General features: G+C 39.0%; 1 protein-coding gene across 6 annotated transcripts in view; it reads right to left on the bottom strand.

Annotated features, from left to right (window-relative positions):
- The window catches only part of ELOVL6 (ELOVL fatty acid elongase 6), a 129,798-nt gene that overhangs the window by 30,778 nt on the left and 79,748 nt on the right, over positions 1-19,272 (bottom strand). The gene's annotated exons all lie outside the window — the stretch shown is intronic.

Below are 19,272 nucleotides of genomic sequence, written 5' to 3'. Positions count from 1 at the left end.
ATTTCTTGTCTTTTGCTAATAGCCATCCATTCTAACAAGTGTGAGTTGCTACCTCATTGTAGTTTTGATTTTGCATTTCCCTAATGATTAGTGATGTTGAACACTTTTTCATGTACCTGTTGGCCATCTGTATGTCTTTTTAAAAAAAATGTCCATTCAGATCTGCTCGTTTTTTAATTGGATTGTCTTTTTTTTTTGCTATTGAGTTTTATGAGCGTCATATATCTTGGATATTAACCCCTTATCAGATACATGATTTGAAAATATTTTCTTCCATTCTGTAGGTTGTTTTTTTCATTTTGTTTATGGTCCTTTTGCTGTGCAAAAGTTTTTTAGTTTGGGCGCCTGGGTGGCTCAGTTGTTAAGCAACTGCCTTCGGCTCAGGTTATGGTCCCAGGGTCCTGGGATCGAGTCCCATATCGGGCTCTCCGCTCTGCGGGAAGCCTGCTTCTCCCTCTCCCACTCCGCTTGCTTGTGTTCCCTCTCTCACTGTGTCTCTCTCTGTCAAATAAATAAATAAAATCTTTAAAAAAAAATTTTTTTAGTTTGATGTAGTCCCATTTATTTTTTGCTTTTGTTGTCTTTGCTTTTGGTTTCAGATCCAAAAAAATCATTACTAAGACCAGTGTCAAAAAGCTTACTGCCTATATTTTCTTCCACGAGTTTTATGATTTCAGATCTTACATTTAAGTATTTAATCCGTTTTGAGTTAATTTTTGTGTATGGTGTAAGACAGCGGTCTAGTTTCATTCTTTTGTATTTGGCTATCTAGTTTTCCCAGGACCATTTATTGAAGAGACTCTCCTTTCCCCATTGTATATTCTCAGCTCCTCTGTCATAAATTCATTGGCATATATGTGTGGGATTATTTCTGGCCTCTCTATTCTGTGTACTGATCTATGGGTCTGTTTTTATGCCAATATCATATTGTTTTGGTTACTATAGCTTTGTAATGTAGCTATAGTGATGCTTCCAGCTTCACTCCTTTCTCAAGATTCCTTTTGTTATTTGGAGACCTCTGAGCTTCCATACGAATTTTAGGATTGTATGTTCTAGCTCTGTGAAAAATGTTTTTAGAATTTTGATAGGGATTGCATTGAATCTGTAGGTTGCTTTGGGTATTATGGACACTTCAACAACATTAACTCTTTCAGTCCATGAGCACAGATTAGCTTTCCATTTATTTGCATCTTTTTCAATTTTTTTTCTTCTTTTTATCAATGTCTTTAGTTTTCAGTGTGTAGGTGTTTATCCTCTTTGGTTAAATTTATTCCTAAGTAGTTTATTCATTCTGATGTAATTGTAAATGGGATTTTTTTCTTAGTTTCTCTGTCTGCTAGTTCATTATGAGTGTGTAAAAACATAATACATTTTTGTATAACAATTTTGTATCTTGCAACTTTATTGTATTCATTTATTATTTCTAACAGGTTTTTGGTAGATACTTTAGGGTTTTTTATATGCAATACCATGTCATCTGCAAAGCACGACAGTTTTACTTCTTCCTTTCTGATCTAGATGCCTTTTATTTCTTTTTCTTGCCTAATTGCTCTGTCTAGGACTTCCAGTACTATATTGAATAAAAGTGGCAAGAGTGGGCATCCTTGTCTTGTTCCTGATCTTAGAGGAAAAGCTTTCAGCTTTTCATCACTGAGTATAATGTTAGCTGTGGGTTTGCCATATATGGTCTTAATATTATGTTGAGGTATGTTCCCTCTATGCCCACTGTGTTAAGAGTTTTTCATCGTAAGTGGATGTTGAATTTTGTCAAATACGTTTTCCTGCAGCTTAAAATGATTTAATGATTTTTATCCTTCATTCAGTTAATGTGATGCATCACATTCACTTGAGGATGTAGAAACATCCTTGCATCCCTGGAATACATCCCTCTTGATCATGTTTTATGATTTTTTTAAAAAAGATTTTATTTATTTATTTGACAGAGAGAGAGAGAGATAGCGAGAGCAGGAACACAAGCAGGGGAAGTGGGAGAGGGAGAAGCAGGCTTCCCGCCGAGCAGGGAGCCCGATGCGGGGCTCGATCTCAGGACCCTGGGATCATGATCTGAGCCGAAGGCAGACGCTAAATGACTGAGCCACTTGTGCAATTCGGTTTGCTAACATTTTGTAGAATATTTTTCCATCTATATTTATCAGGAATATTGGCCTGTAATATTCTTTAATTGTGCCATCCTTGTTTGGTTTTGGTATCAGGGTAATGCTGACTTTGTAAAATGAGTGTGGAAGTAATCCTTCCTCTTCTATATTTTGTATGAGTTTGAGAGGGATTGGTATTAATTCTTTTGAATGTTCGGTAGAATTCACCAGTGAAGCTGCCTGGGCTTTTGTTTTTGTTTGTGTGTGTGTGTTTTTTTTTTTTTTTTAACTCATTTAATCTCCTTACTAGTAATAGGTCTGTTCTGATTTTCTTGGTAGGGTGTATGTTTTTAGGAATCTACCCATTTCTCCTGGGATGTCCTATTTGTGGGCATATAATTGCTCATAGTAATCTCTTATGATGCTTTGTATTTCTGTGGTATCAGTTTTAAGATCTCCTCTTTCATTTCTGAATTTATTTGAATCTTCTCTCTTTTTTACTAGGTTAGTCCAGATAAAGATTTGTCAGTTGTTTATCTTTTCAAGAACCAGCTCTTAGTTTCATTGGCCTTTATTTTTCTTTAGTCTCTATTTCATTTATTTCTGTCCTGATCTTTGTGATATACTTCCCTCTGCTAACTTCGGGCTTTGTTTTTCTTTTTCTTTTTCATGAAGTTAGGTTGAGATTTTCTTCTTTCTTGAGGTAGGCATTTATCGCTATAAACTTCTCTCTTATTATTGCCTTTGCTGCATCCTGTATGTTTTGCTATGTTATATTTCCATTTTCATTTGTTTTGAGGTATTTTTAAATTTTTCTTTTGATTTCTTCTTTGACCCATTTGTTGTTCAGTAGCATATTGTTTAATCTCCGCATATTTGCAAATTTCCCAGTTTTCTTCTTGTAATTGATTTCTGGTCATGTTATTGTGCTTGGAAAAGATGCTTGGTATAATTTCAATCCTCTTAAGTTTATAAAGACTTGTGTTATGGCCTAATATATTATCTCTCTCGGAGAATGTTCCATGTATGCTTGAGAAGAATGTGTATTCTATTGCCTTTTGATGGAATGTTCTGTATATATCTGATAAGTCCATCTGGTCTAACAAACATTTGTGATTATCCAAGCAGTCTATTTTATTTTTAATGTCTCCCAGGAGTTGAGGATATGCCAAGATCTATCAATGTCCCAAATGGGAGGATCTCTCTTAGCTCTTAGATTCAGGTTGATTGGGTGATAGACCCTCAGGCAGAGCAGCTTATAACAAGTGCAAATATATAGTCCTGAGACCACAAACATAAGCCTGCTGGTCACCACGGCAAGGTGATCTGGAGGTGTCCGCTGGCAGCAGCCACAAAAATCAGGGCAGCAGACAAGACCATATGCTCCTTTCTGGGAAACACCTGCAAGCTGGAGCAAGGCAGAGAAGAGCACAAAGATGGTGCTCACCAGCCTCTGTCCCTGGAGAGTACCCCAGCAGCCCCCTACATGTGTGTTAAATTAGATGCCTGCCCCTTAGTCTGATGCTTTCAAATAAACAAATGAGCCTCTTGATCAGCTGTTTCTGCACTGGGCCCCGGGATGGGTGAGTCCCAGCACACAAGGCTTTTAAAAGCCGCTTCTCGGGTTGATATAGCCCTGCAGGTCTTGTGTGCTCAAACCTCATTGATTTTCAAAGCTAGATGTTTTGGGGCCTTATGTCCCAGGTGCACATCTTAAAAGTTGGGATGTCTGATGTGGGGTTCAAACACTTCACTCCTCAGGGAAAAGCTCCAGGTTTTCAGTTGACCTCCCCATTACAGGTCATTGTGCCTAGGGTGGGGTTTATGGTGAGACTGTGTCTCAAGTCACTCCTACCAACTTCAATGTGGGTTTTTTCCCGTTCGCCTGTTGTGTAGGAATCTCTCAGCTGGTTTTTAGAATTTTTTTCAGAGGAAACTGTTCCATATGTAGCTATAGATTTGGTGTGTCCATGGGAGGAGGTGAGTTCAGGATCTTCCTCTGTTGCCATCTTAATCTGGAATCTGCCTTTTCTTTTAATGACTTCAAACTTTAACCCAGTTCTACTCTGTGAACTTAAGGATCAAAGTCCATAGGAGCACAGAAAATTACATACACATCCTAGAGATGTCGATCAGCAGATTAGAGAACACTCAAGTACATTTCTTTCACTCCTAGGTGTGATTAAAAATGGGTTTGGTCTCAGCAAAAACATATGAGGTGGCATCAAACATTACAAAATGTTAAGATAAAATCTCCTGAGCCAGACTTTCTGCTCAAGATTGCGAAAGTTCTAAGAATTAGGTTTTCTTCTCAGCTCTTCTCTCCTAAGTTCTGCAGTCTTGCTCTGGACACTTTTGATTTTTTTTTTCCCCCGGTACCAACCTAGTGTAACTCCAGTTTAAGGCTAAACCCTTATAGAGAACCCAAATCACTACCTCCCACATAAGACAATTCTGAATAGCTAATGATTTATAATTTCAAATTGTAGACAATTATGGAAAGCTGTATTGAAGATTTCTGCTCCAGCTCTGGATTAAAACAAATGCCTAGAATCAGTGAGCAATCTCTCTTGGCTACTTCAATCACCCTGCACATCCTTTCTAAGTCTGTGATGCTTATCCACTTCCCAGGATGAAAAAATTTAAAAAGGCCACCTCTCTGTCCACCCTTATACCAGTATAATGAAATGGAAGGAGGAAAAGTAAACCATTGTTTTATTATGCTGTTAGGGAAATGCCATGTATGAACAATGAAGTATTTTAATTATATATATTTGATTCCAAATCCTAAGGCTCTGAAAACTGTAAGAACTATTATGGATGCAAATGAAGGCAGTGAGGATTGCTTGGGTACTACAGACTGCTGCCGGCCTGACAATTTAGGATAAGCAATGACAGGAAGGGAGCAAACAACCCCCACCAATTTTCACCTGCAAATGCTTTGCAACAAATGGTAGGGAAAGAGTTGCAAGGAGACCTAGCTACCAGTTAAACTGTTGGTAGCACTGGCTAAAGGAATTGCTGGTTGTAAGGGAGAAACCCAGGCGCTCTATTTCACATGCAAAATCAAGTGAGAGCTAGGCAACCTGTCAGGTCCACGGCATCATCAAAAACAAATGAGCAGGGGCGCCTGGGTGGCTGAGTTGGTTAAGCGACTGCCTTCGGCTCAGGTCATGATCCTGGAGTCCCGGGATCAAGTCCCGCATCGGGCTCCCTGCTCAGCAGGGAGTCTGCTTCTCCCTCTGACCCTCCTCCCTCTCATGCTCTCTCTCGCAAATAAATAAAAAATCTAAAAAAACAAACAAACAAACAAACAAAAAACAAATGAGCAGGTCCTATCTGGAGTGCTGGGTTGAAATCCAGGGGAGAAAAATTGATCGCTTTCATGAAAGAACTGCCAATACTTTTAAGATTGAGGTCAGAAGAGGCTTGCAATAGTTGTTTCATGTGGGAAAGGCATTATATTTAGGAGGATGACTTTCACTTATCTAACAGCAGTGGGTAATCCTAGCATAAGTGACCAATGTTTCTTTATTGAACCCTGATCTCATGTTTTTTCTATGGTTCTCCACTGTCCTTGAGGACATGGGGACCATGAAGGGAAGGAAGATTCAGTTCTCAGTATTTTCAGTTAATTTTCTGCTCACTAAATGGCCCTCTTCAGAAAAAAACTTGTAGTACTTTCGCATGTCATTCCTTTTTCGGATGCGTTCAGCCAGTCTACCACTGTGGTTAAGTCAACTTAATAATGGGGGCGGGGAGATGGGCAAAATAAGTAAAGGGGATTAAGAGGCATAAACTTGCACTTATAAAATAAATAAGTCACTGGGATGAAGAGTACAGCATAGAGAGTAGTCAACGGTATTATAATAACTTTATATGGTGACAGATGGTAAATTAGACTTATCATGGTGAGCAACTGCACGATATATGGGATTGTTGAATCACCATGGAACTAATATAACATTATAGGTCATTATATGTCAACTATACTTCAGCATTTTAAAATTTTTAAAAATTACCAATGTCAGCATCATCTGATGCATTCCAGATTAGGCAATTTCATAAAAAGTTAGGTCTGAACATTTTTTTAAGGAATCAATTCTTCACTCAAAATCTTACAGTTTTTGTTCGGTTGGTTTTTGTTCTTTTTTTTTTTTTTTTTTACCCTGCTAACAAAAAGGATTGCTTAAAAATTTGTGAGGTAGCACAGGAAGTTTAAACACTGCGATCTGTAACTCAGTCTTAACCCAGAACAATCCTTAAAAAATGCTTTAGGGGTTATTATACTTATATCCTAAATTAACATGCGATTCTTCAAGAATGCTCATGTTATTTCTCACACATGTTTCAGAAAAGCTGTCATAGTCCAGCTATTTAAATACTAATTCATTTCGGTAAAATGATTGAAGACCTACGAGTCAGCTGTTTCGAGTTGTTATAGCAGTAGTAATACGAACATATTACTGAAGTCCCGTTTTTTTCCAAACTCAAATATATTACAGAGAATTGAAATTACAATGAAAGAATCTCAAGTTTAGTGTTAAATTACAGAAAAGGCATGTGCCAAAATATTAACAATAAGTATCTGTGTGTAGTGAGATTAAAGGCTTTCTCTGTGTTTCCCATGGTTTCAGTCTTATACAGAGGGACTTTTCTCTTTTATAACTAGAAAAAGAAATTATTTAATAAAAAAATACTACTGAATAGCATTTCCAATTATAAGTAGGCAAATGTTGCCAAGTGGACTGCCTTTTTGGCAGAAGGAGAGGCCATTCTTTACCTGTGCTTACGTTAACCTGCAGCTCTTTCCATGCCTTACATTGGTGATGGTCTGAGTTTTCTATAAGCTTTTTTAAAAAAGATTTTGAGGGGGACAGAGAGAGAGATAGGGATAAAGAATCTCAAGCAGATTCCAAGCTGAGCTCAGACCCTGCCAGGGGGCTCGATCTCACGACTATGAGTTCATGACCTGAGCCAAAACCAAAAGTCACACATTTAACCAACTGAGCCACCCAAGTGCCCCTAAACTTTTTACATTTATAACAAACTGCCATAAATCATAAGCTTATGTCTTATCTGGACTTAATCATTACACAATGAGTGGATGTTTTTGGAAGGAAATAGATAAATCAGGCAAGTCTGGAGCCACAGAGTGACTTGCAGGTCACTGCCCATCCTAAAGTAAGGAGGGGCCAGCCCGCCCACTGGCCAGAGCCCAAAGTGCCACCTGCAAAGCAGAATGACCTTTGTTTTCCTGGCTTCTTTTCAGTAAGTCCTTTTCACAGCAGCTTGGAATTCTCCCTCACAATGCACATTTTTATTTAAAATAAAAAAAAACCAAGCAAAATATCATGCATTTACTTACTTAATTATTATTCTCTTGGAATTAAAAATGGGTAGTTCCCGGATTCAAGGGAGAAGCGGAAAGTTTTTCTTGTTTCCCCCTTTGGAAAGAAAGACTTTCCAAAAGAGGAAAGGAGAGTTACTAACAACTGTTTACAAGGCCCCCCTCTGTTCATTTCCCTTTTTAATTAAAAAAAATATATATATTTTTATATTATATATATATATTTTATAATATATATATGGCACCTATTTGGACCTTAAAGATGCAGCATAAGAGCAGACAAAAATTCCTGCCCTTGTGGCATTCATAGTTCAGTAGGAGGAGAATGAACAAGATTAGTAAAACACAGAGTGGGCTAGAAGTTAGCAAGTGCCAAGGAGAAAAATAAATCAGGCAAGGGCAGTAAGGAGTGTGTGGTGGGGACTGTTGTGATTTTAGACAGAAAGGCTGAAGAAGGTCTTACCAAGAAGGTAAAAAAATTTTTTTTTGAAGATCTTATTTATTTATTTGACAGAGAGAGAGAGACAGCGAGAGAGGGAACACAAGCAGGGGGAGTGGGAGACGGAGAAGCAGGCTTCTCGCTGAGCAGGGAGCCGGATGCGGGGCTCGATCCTGGGATCATGACCTCAGTTGAAGGCAGACTTTTTTTTTTTTTTAAATTTAATTTAATTTTATTATGTTATGTTAGTCACCATACAATACACCATTAGTTTTTTTTTTTTTTTTTTTAAGATTTTATTTATTTGAGAGAGAGAATGAGCATGAGAGGGGGGAGAGTCAGAGGGAGAAGCAGACTTCCTGCTGCGCAGGGAGCCTGATGCGGAACTCGATCCTGAGACTCCAGGATCATGACCTGAGCTGAAGGCAGTCGCTTAACCAACTCAGCCACCCAGGCGCCCCACATCATTAGTTTTTGTTGTAGTGATCCACAACTCAATTGTTTTCGTGTAACGCCCAGTGCTCCCTGCAGTACGTGCCCTCCTTAATACACATCACCGGGCTAACCCATCCTCCAGCCCCCTCCCCTCTAAAACCCTCAGTTTGTTTCTCAGAGTCCATAGTCTCTCATGGTTTGTCTCTCCCTCCAATATCCCCCCCTTCATTTTTCCCTTCTTTCTCCTAATATCCTCCATGCTATTCCACATGTTCCACAAATAAGTGAAACCATATGATAATTAACTTTCTCTGCTTGGCTTATTTCACTTACCATAATCTCCTCCAGTCCCAACCATGTTGATGTCAAAGTTGGGTATTTATCCTTTCTGAAGGCTGAGTAATATTCCATTGTATATATGGACCATATCTTCTTTATCCATTCGTCTGTTAAGGGCATCTCGGCTCTTTCCACGGTTTGGCCATTGTGGACATTGCTGCTATGAACATGGGGTGCATGTGGCCCTTCTTTTCACTACATCTGTGTCTTTGGGGTAAATACCCAGTAGTGCAATTGCTGGGTCATGGTGTAGCTCTATTTTTAATTTTTTGAGGCACCTCCACACTGTTTTCCAAAGTGGCTGTACCAGCTTGCATTCCCACCAACAGTGTAAGAGGGTTCCCCTTTCTCCACAACCTCTCCAACATTTGTTGTTTCTTTCCCTGTCCATTTTTGCCATTCTAACTGGTGTAAGGTGGTATCTCAGTGTGGTTTTGATTTGGATTTCCCTGATGGCTAATGATGATGAACATTTTTTCATGTGTCTTTCAGCCATTTGTATGTCTTCTTCAGAGAAGTGTCTTTTCATATCTTCTGCCCACTTTTTGACTTGATTATTTGTTTTTTGGGTGTTGAGTTTGAGAAGTTCTTTATAGATCTTGGAAATCAGTGCTTTGTCTGTAGTGTCATTTGCAAATATCTTCTCCCATTCTGTGGGTTGCCTCTTTGTTTTGTTGACTGTTTCCTTTGCTGTGCAGAAGCTTTTTATCTTTTTTTTTAAGATTTTTTTTTTAATTTATTTATTTGACAGGGAGATAGCACAAGTAGGCAGAGCGGCAGGCAGAGGGAAAGGGAGAAGCAGGCTCTCCGCCGAGCAAGGAGCCCGATGCGGGGCTCAATCCCAGGACCCTGGGATCATGACCTGAGCTGAAGGCAGCCGCTTAACCGACTGAGCCACCCAGGCGCCCCCAGAAGTTTTTATCTTGATGAAGTCCCAAAAGTATGGTGCTGGGAAAATTGGACAGTTATATATGGAAGAATGAAACTTGACCATTCTCTAACACCATACACAAAGATAAACTCAAAATGGATGAAAGACCTCAATGTGAGACAGGAATCCATCAAAATCCTAGAGGAGAACATAGGCAGTAACCTCTTTGACATTGGCCACAGCAACTTCTTTCAGGATACATCTCCAAAGGCTAGTGAAACGAAGGAAGATGCTTAACGACGGAGCCACCCAGGCGCCTCAAGAAGGTAAAATTTGAGCAAAGACTTGAAGACGAGGGAGAAACCATTGGAATATTCAGACAAGGAGCATTCTGGGCAGAGGAGGGAAAGTGGGAGGAACCTGAAGGAGCAGTCTAACTAGCATGTTTAAGGAATGAGGGTGAGGGGGGACGGGGGGCTGGGGGGTGGCGGAGAAGGGGACAGGAGGGGAGGAGGAGAGGGGAGGTCAGAAAATAACAAAGACCAGATTGTGTAGGGCTTTGCAGGCCTTTGGAAGGCCCCTGCAATTACATAACATCAATCTCAGATTTCTTTTTTTTTTTTTTAATTGAGATATAAGTGACATAGAGCATTATATTAGTTTTAGGTGTACAACAGAATAATTCAATATTTATACATATTGCAAAATGGCCACCACAATAAGTCTAGTTAACATCCATCAACACAGTTATGATCTTTGTTCTTGTGCTGAGAGCTTTTAAGATCTATTCTCTTAGCAACTGTCAAATATGCACTACAGTACTATTAACTATAGTCACCACATGGTACATTACATCCACATGCTGTACTTATTTCATAACTGGCAGTTTGTACCTTTCTGCCCTCTTGCCTACCTCCTACCCCCTGCCTGTGGCAACCACCAACCGATTCTCTATCTACGAGTTTGCAGTTTTTTGCTTTCTTTTAAGATTCCACACATGTATGAGATTATACAGTAATGTTTGTCTTTGTCTGGCTCATTTTCACTTAGCATAATGCTCTCAAGGTCCATCCATGTTGTCACAAATGGCAAGATTTTATTCCTTTTTATGGACAAATCATATTCCATTCTCTCTCTCTCTCTCTCTCACATTTTCTTTACCCATTCATCCATCGATGGGCACTTAAGTTGCTTCCGTGTCTTGGCTATTACAGGTAATGCTGCAATGAACACAGTGGTGCATGTATCTTTTTAAGTTAATGTTTTCGTTTCCTCCAGATAAATCCCTATAAATGGAATTGCTGGATCATACGGTATTTCTAGTTCTAATTTTTTAAGAACCCTCCATTCGGTTTTCCATAATGGCTATGTCAATTTACATCCCCCCCAAAAGTGCACAGGGGTTCTCTTTCTTCTGCATCCTTGCCAACACTTAGTGTTTCTTGTCTTTTCCAGATTTCCTAAAGCTTGCCAATAGTTTCACAGATGAAGCCTCATGATACCAAATGCAGACTGGACTGGGGTATGTCTGACACAAGTGACCACAAGAAATATAAAGGATGAACAGTGAAATGACTGAAAATGCCGAGCACACGTGACTGGAGGAGTGGCCAAAGGTGAGACTTTTTTTAATCTATTAATTCAGAAACTCTGTGCATGCCAAGGTGTTCCAAGAATGGCCTGACACAGTTTGGCCTCAAGGAACTCATATGGTCTCCCAGGAGGCACATGGGGAAGGCAGCATATGGTCTGGTTAAATGATGCACAGCAGCGAGCTTGGTAGAAGCTGTGATACGTCCTAAAGTGATATGTGTTAAGACTTCATAGAGATGGCATTCTAAGTGAAGTCCAAGCGATGGCTAATATTTAAAGGAAAAAAAATGGAGGAAGAATGAAGAAAGAGAAAGAGGTGTGGGGTGTTCAGAGACATGAAATTAGGATGGGCAAAGTGTGTTTGTTTTGAATGGAAACATATGTTGCCTTAAATGGAAAATGTGTATGGGGCAGTGGTGAAAGGTGGGTCAGGGTAAGATCGTAATTTTTTTATGGACAGACTGAAGTTTTAACTGATAGGCAACGGGGTTTCAATGAAGGTTTGGACAGGAAAACGGAATGTGTGGAGTGTGGAGTCGCTTGGACAGAGAAAACATTTGGGAGATAGCAAATACTCAAGAAGTAAAGCGGTGAAAGTCATGACTAGAGTGGCCAGTGTGGACATGGAGAGGTGTAGACAGCTACCGCAGATATTTGAGAAGAATTATATAACCTAGTGACTGGTTAAAAGAGTTATTTGTATATTTTGAAGGATTTAAAGATGTTTGCTAAGAAAATGGTGACAAATTTTGAGATATTTTATGGGGTCAACAAAAAGGGACCTGGCTTGAAGATTTTAAATTTGAGTGATGATATGCCAAATATTTCGAAGGGTTACAGACAGGGGAGCAAGTTTCAGGGGTGAGGCACTGCTAAAAATAAAAACCTGATAGGGCGAAGTTGGCAAATGATTATCGGTATTTCTCCTTTTCCTGTTTCGTTGAGCCAACACAATCTCTCAGTGGGTATAAACAGAAGAGCCACTTCATTTCCCATTCAAGTTGGGACGTTTTGCGAGCGAGAGGGGAGCTACGAATCATTACAGCAGGACAAGGGGCAGAGAACGAGGACTGTCCAGAGCCAGTAAGCACCTACAGATCCCAGTTTATAAGCGCTCTCTTACTTTTTCAAGGATGGAGAGTTGCCCATTCCTTATCTTTATTATTGCTCTTGTTTTCTCAAAAGGAGTCAAGCGATTCAATTAGCGTCACTTCATTGTCATTTGAGGCTATAGTCTATTCTGGTTAATGAAGTAGCTTAGGTCCTGTAACTCCTCTCTATCGATGCTCCTGGCATGACTAATGAAGTGTGGAGGGGGAGTGCCTAAAGGGTTCATATGTGTGTGTGTGTGTGTTGTGTTGTGTGCGTTGTGTTGTGTGTGTTATGTGTTGTGTGTGTGTGTTGTGTGTGTGTGACACACTGAGGAGGAGCAGGCAGGGAAAGAACTCTCTTTATCCTGTAGTGGTCATTTGTTCGGTAGTTCCTCTGCTGCAAAAGTAGTTTAACAGAATAGCAAAATTGATATTCAGGGGCGCCTGGGTGGCTCAGTCGTTAAGCGTCTGCCTTCGGCTCGGGTCATGATCCCGGGGTCCTGGGATCGAGTCCCACATCGGGCTCCCTGCTCTGCGGGGAGCCTGCTTCTCCCTCTCCCACTCCCCCTGCTTGTGTTCCCTCTCTCGCTGTGTCTCTGTCAAATAAATAAATAAAACTGATATTCAAAATGAGTCCAACTGTGGAGAGTATTCGGCAGCTGTCAGGTAGGAAGGGACTCAAATCCAACTGAAAATGCTAAAGAAAGTCATTATCTTTCAGACTTGACCTGTCATCTTCATGTATGAAAATGTTAACAGGGTGCCCTTCATCAGGGAAGGAAGTCAACTCTGGAAGTACCGAGTAAAATGTAGGGATGATTTTTCCTAGGGCAGTGGACTTTTTTGCCTTTACTGTTTATTAGGCTCCCTGCCTTAGTAATTTATTGGGTTTTTTATTCAGTGTAGATGCTTCACATTTCTCTTGATGCAAAGGGAAACAAAATGTGTTTTGCTGTCGCTCTTGGACCTGACCTTTGAAACAACCATGTTATCTGGCTATTGTGTTATCTCTAGTCTCTGTGGTTTTACAGTTTATTTTTGAGAAAAACCTATTTGATTTGGCAAAGAAAACTTTTATACACCCTGCCTTCAGGAAGGGAGATTTTTCTATACATCTATTAGTTACAGTTTAAAAAATGAGACAGAAGCTGTGATTTATAAATACGGCATCAGAAGCAAAGCATGCAATGATTTCCATGGTTCTTTGATAAAATGGCACAAAATCCAGAGAGGAAGAAAGGCACAAAGTATTGAGAGAGATATATATATATATACACATACATATAAAGGCCAATATATATATCAATAAAGTCATATTTTACATTTTCAAATAGAATCTACGTAGAAACAAAACATTTTGACAAAATGAGATGATGAACAAATGTTTAAGTGAGCAATATCTGAATTCCATCTGTCTATACGTTGTCCATCAGACCATATATCTGTATACAATATAGAAATACTAGATGGTCTTCAAGAGTCAAACAACAAATGGACAGAAAAGAGAGGTCCTAAAATTATTCTTTCAGCCATACATACATTCTTAACTCAGGACAGTTGTCTGAAAAGAGAAAACACAAAATATTCTTAATTCTAACTATAAACTTGCCATTAGGGAGGGAGGGGAAGTGTGAGGGTCAATAGGGCAAAATTTGTGTTTGGATATAAGCTTGTTTTATTTAATGTATACCAGCATTTCGCCAGAATCTTATTAAGTACAATTGCTAGCTTTTCTTTTGAAAAGTAGATTTTGTTCATTATTTGCTTTCAACTAAAACAAAAACAAAACAAAAAACCTGCCATCCATACTTTGTATCAAAGCAATTATCTTTTTTTTGTTTGACCTATTTGTAATGACATAAAAATCTTACAAAAAAAGAGCTGAAGACTTCTTTCGACCCTCATTCCCTCTGCCTCGCCAGAAACAGAGATAATCACTAGCCTGAACATTTCAAATGTTATTTTTTTTGCTATTACTGCATATATGTTAATAAATAAAATGTAGTGTTAATTTGGGTTATGAAACTTTTCAGACGAGGCATCACATTCCCATTATTCAGCAGCTTGCTTTTTTTTTTTTACTACTCAACATATGCTTTCTAGAGGTATCTTTTCCTTTGTTACTTTTGCCTCCCTTGGTGCTACATTTAAAAATGTGAAATTTCTAACGTCTTACCAATAGAATAGGAGCTTTACTCCTGTCACATTTATAGTTTACATACCCATTTCTTTTATATCATTACTATCACCAGAATCATTCTCTGTAATGTTGTTCTTTGTAGATCAAGAGGGACCACTTTTGGTAACCATAGAACAAAAAACTAGACCAGAGGTGCTTGAGTTTAATAAATTGATTAAGTTATTCTGAAATTTGTCATTTTCAAACATCCCATCATTATACAGGTCAGGGATGTATTTCCCCTTCAACAAGTTTTTTAGATGTCATATTTTGTCATCTGAATAGTTTCAGTTGGTTTTACTATGTATTTGTTGCCTTAACAATAATAAGACTGTTGCTAATAATTCTCTAGATATTCAACACTGATGTGTGTGTAAAAAAAATCACAAATAGATTTAATTAAACACCATTCATCTGCCGCTCTGCACTGTTAAACATACTTTTCTAAATGTTTCTGGTGCTGTCTTTAAACACTTTGTTCCTGGAAATCTCACTAAAGAAAGACAAAGAATATATATATCTTTTTATAAAGCTTGAATATATTTTATACTTAAGCCAACACTGAAATTTAATGACAAAGTAAAAATACAGCCAGGAAATAAAAATGAGTTTCAATGGGAAAAATGGCCAGTTAATAACAAGGTGAGAAGTCAAACTGCAAAGCACGGAACATTTGGCTTTTTTTTTTTTTAAAGTGATTATTTTTGGTTGGTCATTTTTTTTTTTTTTTTTAAGATTTTATTTATTTGACAGAGAGAGAGAGAGAGAGTGAGAGAGGGAACACAAGCAGGGGGAGCGGGAGAGGGAGAAGCAGGCTTCCCGCGCAGCAGGGAGCCCGATGCAGGGCTCGATCCCAGGACCCTGGGATCATGACCTGAGCTGAGGCAGACGCTTAACGACTGAGCCACCCAGGCGCCCCAGAACATTTGGCTTTGTGCAAATAAAGCCTAACACAGTCGAGGCCAGAGTGAATCACCAGGAAACGTGAGTCAGCAAATCTGGAGCAAGTGTGATACCGGCATCTAAAAATCTGCAGCACGTCTTACTCTGACGAACACTGACTAGGCCCCCTGCTTTGAATTGTTCTAAGTCGGGGACCAGGAAGGCTCCTTGAAACTCCTAATGCAACCAAAGACAAGAAAACACTGTCCCACAGATACCAGATGAAGGCTGCTTGGGTCAGAAGCATGCACATCTCTACCCCATCTAGAAGGATTTGGAGTTATTAAATAAATACATAGAAAATGCTTTACAAATCAACTGTAGTAACCCAGCCAAGATACCATAGCAACATAATTTAATGACTCAGCGATGTTGCAGAAGAATGGATCAGAGGCACCTTGAAGTGTTTGATGATTTTTGCTGGGAGAAACAATCTCATCTAAAGGATTTACTCATTCAAAGTACCAGAATTTTTCTCAGTATTTATCCTAAGGAAAGGTTCAAATATCTAGGGCCAAATGCCACACAGAATTAGCTCATCAAATAAAGAAATGCTTGTCCTTAGGTCAGGTGGGATGTAGGTAGGGCACTGTGTCATCATCCCAGTCATATTCCTAAGGACTCAGTGACGCCAGACGCTGATGGTTTGAATCTGAAAAGGGTGGGGCAGGTGCCGGGTGATGGGGAGAAACTGCCAGGAAAACTTGGAGAAATCATTCTCAAATAAAATGAATACATTGCAGGCCTGGTGGAAACTCAGTCGTGATCATATTCTACTGACTCCATCCAAACTTAGAGGACAGCTTTCAATAAATTAAATGGTATATGGCTCGTATGAAGGCTACTATCATATATTCAGTCAATATCCAAGAGTAAAGAGAAAGAAGAAAAATATTCTATTGGCAATTCTTGCCAAACTAGATTAAACCCCACACCACTTTCTGAAGTAGATTGGTATGAAGACAGGGTTTTATTTTTGCTTCAGTACTTGGCATATCCAAATTAATTCCTATCTCAGTTGTCTTCGTTCATGAATAAACACAGTGTGTGGCATCTGCAAATGAGTCTCTGGCTACTACGAAAGGCTAATGGGCAAGCTTGAAATTATCCCTAAGCAGCAAAATACAGACACATACACACACACAAAATCACATTTTCAAAAAAAAAAATTAGCTGTTCCTCCCTTCCCTGCATTTTTAAATCCTCTAACTCAAAATTTTGGTTCTCTTTCTCTTTCCTTCTTTTTCCAAATAGATCATATCTTATCCTATAGTGGTGAAGAGGGGGGAAGTCGAACAGAAGCAGGCCATTGAATGCAAGAAAGTCTCCCGAGCAAGGAATTTTTGAACTTCTCTGTTGGGCCCTATTGGCAGATGGACTTGAAAATTTGTGAATTATAGTAAGGTAAAAGCCATTCAAACATATATTCTTTTGGGAACTTGGATTTTGGCATGAGAGGAAGGAGATGTAAGAACATATAAGTAAAATACTCTCTACTAGCAAATATGAATTACAAGTATCAAAGCCAACTCTTGAAAAAAAAATCTGTTTCTAGCCTCTGAAAGACCTAGAAATAAGAACTACCTTAGCCACAACAACACCCCCAGAACTCAGTGGTTTGTAAATACTATCGCCCCTCCCCCAAAGGAGCTAGGGCTCCTTGGAGAAATGGCTCATCCCAGTTCTGGGTAAGGAATATGCAATATGCCTGGCCTGGAATATCTTGTCATCCCTGCTCCCCTGCAAAAAAAAAAAAAAAAAAAATCAAGCTATGAGCACTATCAGTGCATGTGAAAGGATTTAGGAGCCAACTTGAAGAGACTCACACTGGCCAAAGATGGATAATTCAGCATCAAAAAGAATAATAGCAATGAACAAAAACATACATAAATCAAATTCGTCTAAAAATCAATGACACATAAAGTCTAAATCCATGAGTTCATAATGATACCTAAGGAAAAAGAAACATTATTATTTACATGCCACGTAATCAAATTAAGTTCTCTTTTGGAAAATGAGAAATATGGCAAAAGAATCAAGGACTTATCCTGCCTTTGCTATAACTGTATATACTTTAGGATAACTGAATAGTTGATAAAGGTAAATTTCTTCTTGTCGGATGTGAAAACTAAATATAATCAAACTTCTAGATCTAACTACCAACTAATAAGGAATACAGGGGACAGCAGAATGCAATCAGCAAGATCAGCAAGTCTGGGGAAACTGTGAGGGGCAAATGTGTGCTTTGTTTGAAGGATGGATGGGGAGTTGGGAGTTGGGGAGGGCTGAGGAGAGAGGAAAGTAGAAAACTGTAAGTTAAGAGAAACCAACCAATGGAAATGTATGGATCTTACTCTGATCCAGATTCTTAAAAATAAATTGAAAAAAAACTTTATGAGACAACTGGGAAAATCTGAACACTGAAGGATAAAAGATTATTACTAATTTAAGTGATCATAATACTCTGGCCGGTGTTTAAAATGAGTACTTAACTTTTAGAAGTGGTATCATTTCATTCAAAAATAGCTAAGTTTGTATTATTTCCAAAGAATTTGGGGGAAAGAGGAAAGTTGGTAGATGAAAGAAGATTAACCCATTTGGTAATAATTCTTTAAGCAGGGTAACTGGTGCACGGGGGCACTCCTTGTACTCTTCTCTGCTCATAAGTGTTCAAGTTTTAAAAAAAAACAAAAGATAAAGGCTTTTGTTGAAAACTCCGTAAAATGCTGAAAGGCATCATTAGGATAAAGATTAACTTTTTCCTTGGGACACCTGGGTGGCTCAGTTGGTTAGCTCCTGACTCTTGATTTTGGCTCAGATCACGATCTCAGGGTTGTGGAATCAATTGAGCCCCGTGTCACACACTGCGCTCAGCGGGGTGTGTCTGCTTGTCCTTCTCCCTCTGCTCCTCCCCCCAGCCCTGTGCTCATGCTCGCTCTCTCTAAACTAAATAAGTAAAATCTTAAAAAAAAAAAGATAGCTTTTTCCTCAAATACCAAAATACTTTAGTAGAGGCAGGCTCTGTGAACCTTAGATGTGAACGAAAATGAAAATGCTACTTTGTATTATAGAGAATCATGTCCTGATTCAGATTAAAATTGAAGAATTTTTTAGTGACAGGTCCAAATCATGAGTACTTCAAATGTAGAACTTACAAAATGCACCGAATTAGAGGATAGCCAGTGGTAGCATGCAAATGAGTGTTTGGACGCAGGGATCTGACATAATGGAAATGTGCAGATCGTCAGAGTTTATGAACATTCTCTTCCTGCCTGATTCTTTTTAAAAAGCCTTAAGTGACTAATGAGGGTTTTAATGATACCCTCTATTTCTGCTTAGTGGAACAGTTAATATGTAGTATGAAAAAACAAAAATGAATATTCATAAATATTAAAATAGTTACTTATTTGTAGGATATCGACATCTACTTCCTCCACTCCCCCTTACCCCAAGCCTAGTTACAAACTTGTGGGTTTTGACCAGCAGAACACAAATAGAGCAGGTGCCTTTGTTAGTGTTGAAAGTATTTTCTGGCACTTGCATGGATACCGGCTGTGTGCTAATTAATCTTGTGATGGCCTAGATCATCAAATATTACAAAGCTAGAAAAGCTCCTTCAAGCTTCCAGGAATGTGTCTGAATGTTGGCTGCCAGGTGCCTCTGGAGAGATGGGCCTGGTCCTGACAGCCTCTATGATGAGTTCTAGCCAGTACAAAGTAAGAACTGGTTGCATAAACATAAGCCAGCAAGTCAGCTCCAGGCACTGGGGGTGAATGGTGCCTTTGGGGATGCAGAGCTAACAGCATTCTCTGGTCTAGTAATACTGACAGAGATAGGTGTCCAGTATCCAGTCATGTGTCTGAGTGCCATTTTTTGATAACATATTAGTCAGTAACAGCATACCCAGCACATTTAAACCCTACTCTGCCATTGATCA

This window comes from Leptonychotes weddellii, chromosome 2 (assembly GCF_054177405.1).
Source record: "Leptonychotes weddellii isolate Sample4059 chromosome 2, ASM5417740v2, whole genome shotgun sequence".
Lineage (NCBI taxonomy): Eukaryota > Metazoa > Chordata > Mammalia > Carnivora > Phocidae > Leptonychotes > Leptonychotes weddellii.
This window is presented reverse-complemented; position numbering and strand designations above follow the sequence as displayed.